Raw genomic sequence first — 11,325 nt, 5'->3', positions numbered from 1 at the left:
AATTCAAGATTTAAAACAGAGACAATTAATGCAGGGATCCACAGATTACCTGAATATATAAACAGTGAGACTAAATGGTCTGAAGGTTTCAGTACAGCAGGAAACAAAAGTCTGGGCCAGGTGCTTTCCTCTAGTTCTGTCTCTTGATGAGTTTATGGACTCTCTGCTCTGTGATGGGGAAGGTCTTCCTACTGTGTGCTGCAAGAGAGTCGATGGAAGGTGATAAAGACCAGGGAAAGTGTGAAGGTGTGGGTGGAGACAATGAATCACATGGTGGCTGAGGTTTCTTTGTGTTTCAAATCATTAGCTATAGTAACTGTTTGTTATGTGTGGCAGCAGTGGGTTCAAATTTGTTAGGAGGTGGGTCTCTCATTATGGTGTGATGGCTTCAGTGCCCTTCTACACAGTAAACAAACTTGAGTTGCAAACTGTTGTTCTATCTCATCCTTGTATGGCCTCTTGGCGGTTGGAATTGTAATATTGCACTGATTCCCAGAAGGTGTTACCTTTATACGTCAATACTCATGTAAATGTGTTCCGTACCAGGATACAGGTTCTCCTGGCGCCTGGGGAAACATTGCATTGTTTATCCACGAAAGGTTGTAGTAGTAATATGCATATCTTGATAGAAACTAAAGTAGAAGGTGACAATGCAAGTTTACTCATGGATAGTATCACTGGAGAACAATGATGTCCTCATTTTTTTAATCAAAACAGCCTTTGAGTTCTTCAGCTGCTTGAGTGGGCCATTCAAGAAGTTTTTTCCTGAAGTGTCTTTGCTAATTTCCCAATTTCTCTCTATTTTTCTGCTACTCACCACGATGATTAAAAATTCCCTAGAAGAATAAAACCCATTACAGCTATGCAAGTTTATTTTTTCTGTGATGATGAGGCACTTTTTCAACATCTTTGTCTGTAAGTTTCTGATCACATGTTTTAGTGAAGCAAAATACTGTACCTAGGTAAAACGTAATCAATACCTGATACTGACGTGAGTAGTTGTTTTACTTGAGTAGTTGTAGTAGTAATTGGTTTATTGTAATTGCTTTATTGTAATTGTAGTAGTAATTGCTTTATTGCTCAGTGAACATACAGTGGTAAAAGAGTTTGGAGCAACACATTTTTCCCCTCTATTTTCCTCCTTGTCTCCACGTTCCTTTGCTTTCTTCGGGTTTAAACTTGTTCCTCGTGGTCAGTTTTTCAGTTACAATTCTATGGCTCAGCTTTGTACAGTCACTGGAGATATATGGATTTGTTTTTTGTTTGTAACTCTTTCCCATTTAACCCCGTGGCTGTTGAAGCCATGCTGTGAACCGGCAGTGAATTACCAGGTACAGTTCAGTGTCTGAGAACCCAGATAATTTTTATCAGCTCTGTATCCGTAAAAAATTTTTTGGATGTGGCAAAATTTATGCAATGAAAAGATAAAAAAAAAATACTATAGATCTGTCTCAAACTTGCAAATCTATCAATATATTTATTTATACTTCTTTATATTTATTTATACTTCTCCATTGTGAAGAAGGCCCAGCAGAGGTTGTACTTCCTTCGCCAGCTGAGGAAGTTCAACCTGCCACAGGAGCTACTGATGCAGTTCTACTCCGCAGTCATCGAGTCTGTCCTCTGCACTTCCATAACTGTCTGGTTCGGCTCAGCTACGAAATCGGACATCAGAAGATTACAGCAGATAGTTCGGACTGCTGGAAGAATCATAGGCACATCCCTCCCAGCTCTCAGAGAACTGCACTCGTCCAGAGTCAGAAAAAGGGCTAGCAAAATCATTCTAGACCCCTTACATCCAGGCCACTTCCTCTTCGAACCTTTGCCATCTGGGCAGCGCTACAGAGCACTGAGCACCAGGACAGCCAGGCACAAGAAAAGTTTCTTTCCTCAGGCCATCTACCTCATGAACAGCTAACCCCCCCCCCAGAGAGTAAACCAGTGCAATACGCAACGCTATTTATATTTATATTTATAACTATTTATCACATCATATCTCTTACTCACACTCCCTTGTATTTGTATCTAGTGACTATTTTTGTATATTGGGTACCTTATATTTTTATATATTTTTTTATCACTTATTCACATAGTCTATCTTCTCATCTGTCTTGTCACTGTAATTCTGTCTGTGCTGTGGAAGTTCCTGTCACCAAGACAAATTCCTTGTATGTGTGAACATATTTGGCAATAAAGCTCATTTTGATTCTGATTCACTGAAATGTACTGATATTTTTGTGTTAGTATTCCCTCATGCCACGGAGGTATGCCTCGGGAGTCGGGATAAAAAGAACATGCTCTTCATTAAACACTTACATGTTTTTTTCTTAAAACTTTATTTAATAAAGTTATGAATGTAATTCACAATTAAAGAGTTATCAATAAATTTGCAACCAAGCAAATTTAAAACATTTCCTACAGTTGGGCCCACCAAAAAGCCATTACTTAAGATGCATTGCCAATACAAGAAAAAAGTCTCTCTCCAACAGCATATTCAAAACCCATAAAAATAAAACAATCCACTTTCCTAGCTTCAAAATGTATAACTGACCTACATCCTCCACACACGTACACGTCTTTCACTTGCAGTCTTAAAGATACTTCAGAGAGTACAAACGACATAAAACACTTGAGAATCTCCTCTGGGTCACTCCCAGCCCCACTACCACGCCCCATGGTTAAAGGGCCGCCCCCGGAATTCCCCAGAATTCCTCTCTTGCTCACTGAACATAAACAGAACGACAACCAATCAGCACAACACACACAACTACGTACATACATGAACACTAATATCAACTACTTACACTAATTCCTCTCAACGCCGTTACAATAGCTTGTTCGGTCAGTTTATAAACAGAATTTAACAGACGCAAATGCAGAAGGCTATAAGAAAAATACTTATGAACGGTCTGAGCTTATTTATAAATACTTTGCTGTAGCTAAACTGAACACTGAAACTTCAGCGATTATTTCAAACGGGAGCGTATTTTTAGGTCTGCAGCGACATCTAGTGTTGACTACGCCGACACAGATTTCCACTGATACCGTAATTAGCGTTTAACTAATTCCCCCTACAGTTTGTGAATAAAAAGTTTAAAAGGGTAATGTTAATAAACTTGTACAAATTAAGCAATTAAATAAATATATTTCTTCCATAAACCGTAAGATTTTTTCCCCCTACTTTATTCGATGCCAAGAACGAAATAAAACCTTTCAATAATATTCCACATCAGAAATCACAAACACAAAATAACATCCACACATTTCATCATAAAAAACATTTCTCAACATAGAAATGACAGCGCTTACTCAAACCGCAAGATAATGACTGTCTGACTTCACCGGACCGGCCGGCCGGGTTGTTGTAATCAAATCAGTAATGTTACGCACAGCACAGCACCTCGTTCCGTCCGAATTCTACTAGCACCACATACATCATGGTAGACTTACGGGATGCTATAAGAAGTGATTTATACTCTGACTTATAATGTTTTACTGTTAAGTTTTGTTATAAAACATGTTGATACTGTACCGGCTCAAAACTGAAGATTCATTTCCGCGTCTTACGTAAGAGAGGCGCGACTTTCTTAAAGTGACAGTACGCAATTAATAGAAAATTTATTGTAATAAAAAAAACATAAGAACCTCAAACTATACAGTACAGTTCTGCCTTTCTAAAAGTAGGAAAATTTGACAGGAGTTAACAGGTACGTCTTGTGTCTTGCTGCTGTAATGTAATGTGCTCTGGGAATGTGCTTCAACCTAAAAAATTTGCTCATGAGTAGTAATGCATCAAGAAAAATAAGAAGGATGAAATACAGTAATGATTAAATAAGAATTATAAGATAAATATGCAATATAGGTGATGTAGCATTTGTAGCATGTTGTCTTTTTCTAATCTTTCTTTCACATATTGTATCTTCGAAAGCTCATCAGACGTAACAAGTAAGGCACTGACAGCAAAATGATGAAACGCTAAAGGTTAATTAATGTGTAAGGTAAATGAGGTTGATTGTGTTTTGACCTTTTTGCAGTTATGTTGTTACTCATTTAGTTTTTCAACATATTAAAGAAAAGGGAACTTTTTTTAGTTGCTCATTATTTTACAAAGTTTAAATAAAAATGAACAAAAAACTATTTTGTTTAGGACTTATATACATACTTGCAGTATACATACAATAACTTCTGACTAGTAAGATAGGTGCTGAAGATAGGCTGTGTACAGGCAATTTGTTTTACGGGATAATTTCTTCGTATTTCAGTTTTTTCACTGATGATGTGTCCAGGTCCATTGTTAGACGTATGATTTAAAAAAAATAGGCAGGGGAAGCCTAACTGATCCTCATGCTTCAAACAGGTTTCATGTATCATGTCACCTCAGGGCTGTCCTGAGTGGTTGAAGGAACATCACGCAGACCACTTGATTACCACCGCAGGAAATGGTGAAGGGTTTCGGTATCATGTTTCATCCTTCAGGGGGTGCGGTGGCGCAGTGGCGCAGTGGGTTGGACCACAGTCCTGCTCTCCAGTGGGTCTGGGGTTTGAATCCCGCTTGGGGTGTCTTGCGACGGACTGGCGTCCCATCCTGGGTGTGTCCCCTTCCCCCTCCGGCCTTACGCCCTGTGTTACCGGGTAGGCTCCGGTTCCCCATGACCCCATCTGGGACAAGCGGTTCTGAAAATGTGTGTGTGTTTCATCCTTCAAACCATGCCTCTTTCCTTTTATTGATCACACTCTAAAAAATGCATTATTAGGGGATGTATTACAATATTGATTGGATGGGGTAATTGATTCTTAGAACACTGTACTTGATAGATAGAAGAGTAAATTTGACGCATGGACAAATTCAATTTTTTGTCTTTTTTTCAAAGGCCCATGTGTTCTGTAAGATGTAGTTTACACTACTTCCAGTAGATGGCAAATGAGACCACATATTGACATTTACATTTACATTTGTTCATTTCCCTGATGATTTTCTCAAATGTGACTTACAACTCAGAGTGGGCAAAAGTTCATTTCACCAACAGATGAAAAGATAGGGAGTCATTTGTTTTGAGACCCATTTTGAGTGTTGAGAGAGGTTCAGCAGTTCTGAGTGGGAAAGGGAGTGAAATAGGCTGAGAAATGATAGTTTGCATGCGAGGTCTTTCATAGGGAAGTCAGGCTGTGCCAAAGATTCTACATGCTACGGGTTTCCAACTATAATTTGCCAACTGGTTATGTCAGGCAGATCATTGTGTTTTAGGAGTGAAAGGTGGGGATGGGTGGTGGCACAGTGCTTAGCGCTGCTGCCCTTGGACTCAAAGGTTGCAAGTACAATTCCCATCTCTGGCTATAGTACCCTTGAGCAAGGTACTTTCCCTAAAATTGCTCCAGTAAAATTACCCAGCTTTATAAATAGGTAAATATCTGCACATTGTAAGTTGTTTTGGAGAAAAGAATCAGCCAAATGAAAGAGAGATGCACTCGTGATGTCTGTATTTATCGTCATTGATGTGCTTGTGACAGACTGCTTGTTTTAATACCTTACAGATTTTCTCACTAAACTTTGTACTAGGTTCAGCAGAAAACAAGGAATAAATTTTTTATCATTCAATTGTCTTTTGAATTCTTATAAATAGGAGGATTTAGTCTGAATAACTGTTTATTAACTAAAACTCATTTCATAAACAACATATGGTTCAGTATAGAGTATAATGACCCTTTAGAACATTATGAGTTTGCAGAAAATAATGATAAGCTTAAATGTAAAATGAAAAAAAATCACAAATGAACTGTAGTGTACAGTGGGGAAACCCCTCCTATTCCTAGAGAAAAACTCTGGAGGAGTTTACTTTGCAGACCACTTGGGTAAAGTTGATTTTTACTGTATTTCTTAATTTTATTTTAGCTGTTGGGAGGACTCTGAGTAGATGTGAACGGTGCACTGAGAGTAGATTTTTTAGATTTGTAGACGTGTGTTATGTGGTATTATTCCACAGCTAGACTTTTTTTGATTCTACATTTTTCAACAATAGAAATGAGCAGTGGAAAAAAATCAGGAAGCAGTGGAACCTCAACTTAATTTGGCCTGCAACAGTTCCTATACAATTTACATTTATTCATTCAGCAGATGCTTTTCTTCAAAGCAGCGTACATCTCAGAAAAACGATACAAAAGTGGTTTAACAATAGGAAGTTTCCAACAATAATAGGAAGTTAGTATTAATTAATTTTATTTGTTATTGCGATTCTAGATACAAAAAGAAATGAAAAGCTACGTGTATGGTTCTGGTGACTGTGTGTGTTTGTATTTCACCTTAAAGGTGGCAAAGTAGGATGATCTGGCTGTGAAATCTCTCAAATTTTCTTTCCGGTGGATCTGACTTATGTCCTAGTTTAAGCACGGAGTGTGTTTGAGTGGCAGGTTCCCATGGAGACTACCACTCAGTGTGTGAAATTCAAATGGACTTTACACTGAGAAGTCAGTGCTGCAAACCTCTGGTCTGTTCACCTCTTCATGAGGCATATCTACTTATCCAACAAATAATATATCTATTTTAGTTCCACAGATGAGTTACTTTTAAGCTGCATCATGGTACGACAGGTAATGTGCATAGGCTGTGCAGGGTATATGTTGTGCATTTAGACACAAGTTCAATTCCTTACTCTGTGTAGTTTTCATATTTTCCTTGTTTCCATGTGTTTCCTCTAACAATCCAAAGACATGTGCAAGAAGGTCATGGGAAACCTCTCCTGTTCCCTACCTTACCATAAAAACCATGCAAGGGGTCAATTATAAGTTGACTCTGGCACTTGCACTATTGTTCATGTGTTGGACTGGACAAAGAGTAATTCACTTCTACTGGTTTAATTGTCTTTTATTAGTTCAATGAAGTGTTACACAGAAATTCTCTCAACTCCAGAAGTTTTTTGAGCCAGCACAATAGCAGAAAGCAGCTTTCTCAATAGGTAACAGTAATACTGTCAGCACCAGCTCCACATTACATGATCCAAGGAGTGGCATCGTTTCGTTTCAGTGCATGAAGTTAGATGCTGTAGCAAATACGTAATTCACTGGTCGGGGATAGGAGAGTAGAAGTGAAAATGTATAAGGTAAGGCTTTCCAGTCTGATGCCGTGACCGTGCCAACTGAACTAGTGGCAGCAATACACAGCCGCCGCCTGACCCACCGAATCAGTATGCAAGATCAGTATGCACATGCATGCAAAAACTGAATTACAGAGGAGTACAATACACACACATACACACTTTCTGAACCGCTTGTCCCATATGGGGGCATGGAGCCTACCCGGCAACTCAGGGCGTAAGGCCGGAGGGGGTGGGGACACACCCAGGACGGGACGCCAGTCTGCCGCAAGGCACCCCAAGCGGGACTCGAACCCCAGACCCACCAGAGAGGAGGACCCGGCCCAACCCGCTGCACCACCGCACCCCCTACAGGAGTACAATAATGATACGCATATTCAAATGCACAAAAAGTTTCAAACTATGATGTTCTTATACATACTGGAAAATATATATCAATGCAAACTCTGAAATTTTGAAATTTCAGCTACACACTTTACCTTGTGACCTACAACTTTGATATGTTGTTGTTTATGTTGCCACTAAAAGTCATCTTATGTCAAACCACATGACCACAGGTATATTTAAATTGGTGTATGATGTAGATTTCACATTTTGCATATTTATTGCATACTTGTGTACATCACATTACATATGAATGTTTGTCAATGTTTTTATTGTGTAATTTTCTGAGGACAACAAATTCATGTTAGGTGTTTTTTAATTCCCACCATACCTTTGGATTTTGCTCGGTTGTTGGTTTCTCAAGTGGCCACTAGATGGAAGCAAAAACCATATCTTGGCTACGTTGAAACAGCCCGCCAAAAAAGCACAAGAAGCACAAAGACCTTCTCTGATTGGACCCCAGTGACACCATCAGTTACTAGGACAAACATGAAGATCCAGGTTTCTGAGGTCAAGAAAAGTGGACATCCGGGTTCCCAGGGTGTAATTTCAAAAAGAATTTAAATGAATGCAGACCGAAACAGTCAGAGTGAATGTGTCTATGAAGGGTGTGTCCTGTCTACAGCATTAATTTCATGCATATTTTAGTGCCCAGCATGGCTGTTATCAGTTCTTTGAAATCACGTGATTGTTGGGCATGTTGCAAACATTCTGCCTCTGGGGGTGCCCTTAACTCACTAATTCTTCAAGAACTGGGACCTGCAGCCATCCTGCAGGGGCGCCCTTTACTCACAAATGCTTTCCAAAATGCACAAAAAGTTCAAAAGCGCCTCTGAACTTTCCCCAAAACAATCTGCAGGACTCAGCAGTGGGACTGAAGTGGTGTCTACGCCACGTACGACATAAACACCATACACAGGCTGCTTTTAAACTGTGTCGTCCCTGAGATGTTTCACTGAAGCTGAACGTGCAGCGGAAGACGGATGTCTTTAATATTTTACAACGAACGTCAGTCCATAAGAGTTCAGTAAAATGTTCTTGTTCTGCCTGTCACATACTTTCACTGTTCACTGGGCATACGACGTGTATGCCGAATGGCGCATTGCCATGGTGACTTTATGCCAATCCGGTTTTCTTGCAAACAACGGAGCGGAAGGGAATCATATTGCACACGTATTATTACATTTTTGCTATCAAACACTGCTTAGACAGAGATTAACAGCACCCTACCATTAACTCTTTAATGATAAAATTAACCTTTTAGGGTTTCTATCATGACAGATGAAATAAATGTATGTATTTTTTCAGAGCGGTGAACCATGACTCGTGTGTGTGTCTTTGATGAAAACCTGTTTTGTTTCTTTACTTGGCTTTAAAGCTGTAAAACCTGTGCATTGTTTTTAATCTAAACAACATACCTATAAATGGATGACAATGGTGCCTGGAACAGCATCAGTGCCAACAATTCTTTAGAGTGATGCCAGTGCTTTGAAATCACGTGAAACTGGACGTTTGTAAACAGTGTGTGTCAACTGCAGTCTTTGCTTTCAAAAGTCAATTAAAACTGCCAGTGGTGTCACTGATGAATCCTTCCTTGACTGCACTGCAGTGAGTAATGGGAAACCTTTACTGTGGAACACTTACCTAACATAACTGAAAACAGTTTAAACCCACCAGTGGAGTCCACTGCATCTCACCACACATCAGTACATTAGTCATTATTGGCGTTTTGTTTTGTTTCCGGAGATCATGAGTTTAAGGCTCTTTACTGTTGTTAAATTTAGTGTTGAAGTAGGAGTGACATGTAATCATTCTGACACTGATTTGAGGGTAATGTGTTTTGTGTTTGTATTTTCCGGCATTACTGCTGTAATCACAAATCTGTCCAGAGTGGGATTAATGTACATTAGGACATGTAACATTGGCATTCTGATGTCCGTGTGATGTTTTCACCTTCATAATTCATTGCAAAGCCATTTATACGCCATGCATAACCTTCAGAAAGTGATGCTCTCTCAATCGACCCACAAGAAAACTTGTTGTTTCCAAAGTAAATGAGGGTATGCAAGTGGTATGCTATGACTTCCTTTTGAATATTTTTGGTCTGTGTGTGTGGTGGGGATGCAAACAGATATGGTGAGAACAATTAAATTCTGTACAGACTTAACCAGGTGCAGCCCCCAAATGTCAAACCACATCCGGCATGCTATGAAGTATTAGCATTATCTGCGGTGCCATTTAAATTAACTAACTCAAGCGGACTTAAGTTCACTTACATGATTGTTCTGGCTTGAATGTGATTAATTTGCAGGGTGGCATAATGTTTTTGAAGGTTGTATAGTTTTTGAGCTCACTGGTTATAATTCATACACAGTCAATTAGGTTTATGATTGAATGACATATGGAGAAATATTGCATATGGTTAGAGTGGTGCGGTTGTAGTAGTTTTCTCTGCTGAAGTTTGAGAATATTGCCACTAGTTTTGTACATAATTACACATAGAGCACAATCAATGATGCCAGGCATCAATAGCATGATAGCTATGCGGGTGTACTTTAAAGGGCACATGTGGTATTTCCTGTCTGACTGGATGACTAGCGCTTGGAGATAAAATCCAAAAAAGAACATTATAGAAAACAGGGCCATAATCAGTTCTGTTACAGTACAGTTTATTCTCCTATATGTTTATCACTTTAATACATGTGAACTGGAATACATGTGTGCTATGACAATGGCTGTATGAAATAAGCAGTGCTTCAACAATATTGTGTATGTCTAAACCCTCCATCTGTTGTGGGATGCACTTCCCTTTGAGCTGCATATGGCTTTGGAGAGAAGAGTCTGCCAAATGCATTAATGTAAATGTAAATGAATGCACTATAAGTTCAAATCATTTTTAAATTTATATAAATGAATGCAGTATCATTAATTGAAAGTGTTTTAAAATTTGGGGGTGGGCGGTGGCACGGTGGTGCAGTGGGCTGTCCGGTGGGTCTGGGGTTTGAGTCCCGCTTGAGGTGCCTTGCAACGGACTGGCGTCCCATCCTGGGTGTGTCCTCTCCCCCTCCAGCCTTACGCCCTGTGTTGCTGGGTTAGGCTCCAGCTTCCCACGACCCCCATATGGGACAAGCGGCTTCAGATGATGTGTGCGTGTTTCAAAATTTATAATTGTCAAATAAGACTAAAAGGAATAAAGCTGAGAACTAATGGGTTTTTTATGGTTGACCATTTATATAATAGTTTATGTATTTTGTTTGTTCCAATAGCAGAGATACAATAAAGGGCACTGAACAAAACAAATAGGAAGAAAAGGTTCAACTGCAATATCACCTGGTTCCTGAAATTTTGAAAAGTTGCTAATGGGGATTTGGTTCTGTATGTGGAGTTGGACACTGGAAGGGATGAGAAGGGAGACCAAAAGTGAAAGTGTAGGAGCTGGGGCTTCCCAGCGTGATGCTGTGCCAAATGAACCAATACACACCAGTATACATAACCATCCCCTTATCTGCAGACTCAGAACTCAAAAACAAAACAGAAATGGACACACACACATGCAAACAACAGATTACAGAGCAACTTTATGCAAACACCAGCTCAAACCATATTTGCAGAAACATAACATAAGGATGTAATAAGAACAAGGCATGACTGAAATATATTTTTTGTAGACGGTATAAATATATACGGATAAAACCACTAATAGATACACAAGCACACATAATACATATTTGACGAAATTTCCCAATTGTCAGAACTGAAGTTTTTTGTATCTGTGTGGAAACTTGCAGTTATTTTTATTACTGATTAACTCCTTTAGCCTTTTAGAGAATGTGTGTTCCTGTCGCTGTAATTC

This window comes from Scleropages formosus, chromosome 23 (assembly GCF_900964775.1).
Source record: "Scleropages formosus chromosome 23, fSclFor1.1, whole genome shotgun sequence".
NCBI classification, from domain to species: domain Eukaryota; kingdom Metazoa; phylum Chordata; class Actinopteri; order Osteoglossiformes; family Osteoglossidae; genus Scleropages; species Scleropages formosus.
This window is presented reverse-complemented; position numbering follows the sequence as displayed.